Source organism: Drosophila bipectinata, unplaced genomic scaffold (genome assembly GCF_030179905.1).
Source record: "Drosophila bipectinata strain 14024-0381.07 unplaced genomic scaffold, DbipHiC1v2 scaffold_29, whole genome shotgun sequence".
NCBI classification, from domain to species: Eukaryota; Metazoa; Arthropoda; class Insecta; order Diptera; family Drosophilidae; genus Drosophila; species Drosophila bipectinata.
Window position 1 is genome coordinate 5,046 of NW_027222942.1, and position 4,955 is coordinate 10,000.

The following is a 4,955-nucleotide window of genomic DNA, read 5'->3' on the forward strand; positions in this document are numbered from 1 at the left end:
ACAATATAAATGAAAAATATTATTTTCATTTTTCACGTCACTAATAAGATGACGAGGCATTTGGCTACCTAAACGAAAGTAATTCAACTCCCGCCGTCTTAAGGTTTAAGACTTATAACAATATAAATGAAAAATATTATTTTCATTTTTCACGTCACTAATAAGATGACGAAACAGTTAGTAGGCCACAATTAGTAGGGAAACGTGGACAACCCGTGATAAATCCTTATATGCTTTCTTAGATATAGCATATAAAGATTTTTTATACTAAATATACATATTTACACATGCATATTTACATTTTTTTTATATTTCGAATCATCAAGCAAAGGATAAGCTTCAGTGGATCGCAGTATGGCAGCTGCTCAACCACTTACAACACCTTGCCCGTTACAAAAGTCGTTTACAATTGATTCTAGGCTTTGTCATTGTATTAAATAATGTTTTCATATGTAACTAGCATGGCATCAGGTGATCAAAGATCCTCCCAATTTACTATGTTACAAATTACATTGGCATCACATCCATTGTCGTTTAAAATATAAATAATAAACTTTAAATGGTTTAGAAGCCATACAATGCAAATTGCCCCTTATTTATCATTGCAGTCCAGCACGGATACGACCTTAGAGGCGTTCAGGCATAATCCAACGGACGTAGCGTCATACCACTGTTCGCTCGAACAAGTATTGTGCCATTGGTCCGTACCTGCGGTTCCTCTCGTACTACGCAGGAATGCTGTCGCAACAACGTTTTGTCATTAGTAGGGTAAAACTAACCTGTCTCACGACGGTCTAAACCCAGCTCACGTTCCCTTGCATGGGTGAACAATCCAACGCTTGGTGAATTTTGCTTCACAATGATAGGAAGAGCCGACATCGAAGGATCAAAAAGCGACGTCGCTATGAACGCTTGGCCGCCACAAGCCAGTTATCCCTATGGTAACTTTTCTGACACCTCTTGTTAAAAACTCTTTAAACCAAAAGGATCGATAGGCCGAGCTTTTGCTGTCCCTGTGTGTACTGAACACCGAGATCAAGTCAGCATTTGCCCTTTTGCTCTATGTGTGGTTTCTGTCCGCACTGAGCTGGCCTTGGGACACCTCCGTTATTATTTGAGAGATGTACCGCCCCAGTCAAACTCCCTACCTGGCAATGTCCTTGAATTGGATCATACCTGAGTAATTGGAGTTATACCAAATTTTCAAATCGATAATACATGAATGCATCTCTCATTAAAGAATTTGTTTGCGATTATATAACAAACTCGTGATACTTTGATCAAGAAGCTTGCATCAAAACCCAATACCATAAGATATAATAAATATATCCGTATAATGGCTAGGAAATGATACACGTTCCATTTAATCAAGTAAGTAAGGAAACAATAAGAGTAGTGGTATTTCATTGTCGATACCAAACCGAAGTCTAATATCTCCCACTTATTCTACACCTCTTATGTCTCCTTACACTGCCAGATTAGAGTCAAGCTCAAAAGGGTCTTCTTTCCCCGCTAATTATTCCAAGCCCGTTCCCTTGGCTGTGGTTTCGCTAGATAGTAGATAGGGACAGAAGGAATCTCGTTAATCCATTCATGCGCGTCACTAATTAGATGACGAGGCATTTGGCTACCTTAAGAGAGTCATAGTTACTCCCGCCGTTGACCCGCGCTTACTTGAATTTCTTCACTTTGACATTCAGAGCACTGGGCAGAAATCACATTGTGTCAACACCCGCTAGGGCCATCACAATGCTTTGTTTTAATTAGACAGTCGGATTCCCCAAGTCCGTGCCAGTTCTGAATTGATTGTTAATTGATAATCGTTATAATTAATAAGAACTAATTGGTTTGACCCAACTAGTATTCTTAAAAATTTTAGCAAGAAAGTTCCACAATTGGATACGTAACTAAACTATCCGGGTGACAAGTTACAACCATAAATGATTATAACTCTATTTACCCAGAACGAGCACATAAACCATATTATTGTTTCCCAATCAAGCCCGACTATCTCAATCTTCAGAGCCAATCCTTATCCCGAAGTTACGGATCTAATTTGCCGACTTCCCTTACCTACATTATTCTATCGACTAGAGACTCTTCACCTTGGAGACCAGCTGCGGATATTGGTACGGCCTGTTGAGAATTTTGCGTATCCCCTCCATAACTTCTTCAGGTCCCAGGAGAAAATATCGACACAACAGTATATGTCATGCTCTTCTAGCCCATCTACCATATCTCTCTGCGAAAGACTTCCATGGTAGTACGACTATAAAACAGAAAAGAAAACTCTTCCGATATCTCTCGACGGCTTCTTTATGGTCGTTCCTGTTGCCAGGATGAGCACGAGGCCCATATTTAATAACAAACGGATACTCAACAGGTTACGGAATTGGAACCGTATTCCCTTTCGTTCAAAATTATTCAAGTATATAATTTTCACAATAATTGTAATATTTATTTTTACTTGAAAATTTTCGGCTTTCGCCTTGAACTTAGGACCGACTAACTCGTGATCAACCACTGTTCACACGAAACCCTTCTCCACTTCAGTCCTCCAAGGTCTCATTCGATTATTTGCTACTACCACCAAGATCTGTACCAATAGCAGCTCCATGCAGGCTTACGCCAAACACTTCTACGCATACCATTGTACCTTCCTACTCACTAAAGTTTCAAAATTTATATTACAAGTAATATAAATCATCTACTTTAGCGGTAATGTATAGGTATACAACTTAAGCGCCATCCATTTTAAGGGCTAGTTGCTTCGGCAGGTGAGTTGTTACACACTCCTTAGCGGATTTCGACTTCCATGATCACCGTCCTGCTGTTTTAAGCAACCAACGCCTTTCATGGTTTCTGCATGAGTTGTTAATTTGGGCACCGTAACATTACGTTTGGTTCATCCCACAGCGCCAGTCTGCTTACCAAAAAGTGGCCCACTGGGCACATTATATCATAACCTTAAACTTCATATCAAGAAAGTTAAGGTTCTTACCCATTTAAAGTTTGAGAATAGGTTAAGATCGTTTCGACCCTAAGGCCTCTAATCATTCGCTTTACCAGATAAGATTATTTTATATAACATTAAAATGCACCAGCTATCCTGAGGGAAACTTCGGAAGGAACCAGCTACTAGATGGTTCGATTGGTCTTTCGCCCCTATACTCAATTCTGACAATCGATTTGCACGTCAGAACTGTTTCGGTCTTCCATCAGGGTTTCCCCTGACTTCAACCTGATCAAGTATAGTTCACCATCTTTCGGGTCACAGCATATCTGCTCAAGGTACGTTCCAGTTAGAGGCATAAATAATATAAATATTATTATACATAACTATATAGAACGCCCCGGGATTGTGTTAATTAACTATAAAATAGTTAAAAAACTAATCCCATTAATAGTCAAGTTAATTACGCTATTAGGTTTATATCCCAATAACTTGCACATATGTTAGACTCCTTGGTCCGTGTTTCAAGACGGGTCCCGAAGGTATCCTGAATCTTTCGCATTGTTAATCATACAAGTGCATATAATAAACACAAAAATCAATGATAATTATGCCATTATATAATTCCGAAAAATTAACGCACTGTATTCTTATTAATCTATCAACACTTTATCAAATTAATGACATTTATCCTATGTTAAAATGCAAGCATAATAATTTGAATAAACTATAAGTCATATTTTATGATAAATTATATATGTTAATAGATTACAATGTCCTTATATGGAAAAAATGCACACTATTTCTATAATATTATTTAAATATTATAACTTTAATGATGAATTTTCCATAATGGATATTCAGGTTCATCGGGCTTAACCTCTAAGCAGTTTCACGTACTATTTAACTCTCTATTCAGAGTTCTTTTCAACTTTCCCTCACGGTACTTGTTTACTATCGGTCTCATGGTTATATTTAGTTTTAGATGGAGTTTACCACCCACTTAGTGCTGCACTATCAAGCAACACGACTCTTTGGAAACATCATCTAGTAATCATTAACGTTATACGGGCCTGGCACCCTCTATGGGTAAATGGCCTCATTTAAGAAGGACTTAAATCGTTAATTTCTCATACTAGAATATTGACGCTCCATACACTGCATCTCACATTTGCCATATAGACAAAGTGACTTAGTGCTGAACTGATTTCTTTTCGCTCGCCGCTACTAAGAAAATCCTTGTTAGTTTCTTTTCCTCCCCTAATTAATATGCTTAAATTCAGGGGGTAGTCCCATATGAGTTGAGGTTGTATAAAGCAATGTATATATATATAAACAATATATCTCTATGAAGAACAATATATTTGATATATTTTCAATTTTCGCATCTTTAAATAAGAGACAATTCTAGTTAAAAAAAATTTAATTTTTTTTATGCTAGACATTTCTCAGTATTATTTGAATTGAAAAAAGAAAGAATTGTATATCTTCATTTTTTCTTTTATAAATATTTGAGATAATTGCTTTTATATTTAATATTATGAATATATAAATATATCCAATAATATACCATATGCATATCATTATAAAAATATATAATAATAAGCAACTTTATTAGCATAGTCTTACAACCCTCAACCATATGTAGTCCAAGCAGCACTATAAAATTAATTAAAGTACATAACAGCATGGACTGCGATATGCGTTCAAAATGTCGATGTTCATGTGTCCTGCAGTTCACACGATGACGCACAGTTTGCTGCGTTCTTCATCGACCCATGAGCCGAGTGATCCACCGCTTAGAGTTTTATAAATATATATAAATATACAATTCGTCAATTATGTTTTTATTGAAAGAAATTAAAAATACACCATTTAACTGGCATATATCAATTCCTTCAATAAAGTTATTTTTATACCTAAAATAATTGTTGCGAAATGTCTTAGTTTTATATAATCAATATAAATATAATTTATATTGTTTTAATATTATATAAAGCAT

The 4,955-nt window shown here is 36.1% G+C and overlaps 2 non-coding genes across 2 annotated transcripts; both read right to left on the reverse strand.

Moving 5' to 3' along the window:
- Nucleotides 1-313: 313 nt before the first annotated feature.
- Nucleotides 314-4,263, reverse strand: LOC138927499 (large subunit ribosomal RNA). The gene has a single exon (XR_011443987.1). It is a non-coding gene; the product is annotated as a large subunit ribosomal RNA (ribosomal RNA).
- A 318-nt stretch (nt 4,264-4,581) lies between these two features.
- On the reverse strand, nt 4,582-4,760 carry LOC138927494 (5.8S ribosomal RNA). Its single transcript, XR_011443983.1, has one exon. It is a non-coding gene; the product is annotated as a 5.8S ribosomal RNA (ribosomal RNA).
- Nucleotides 4,761-4,955: the final 195 nt, after the last annotated feature.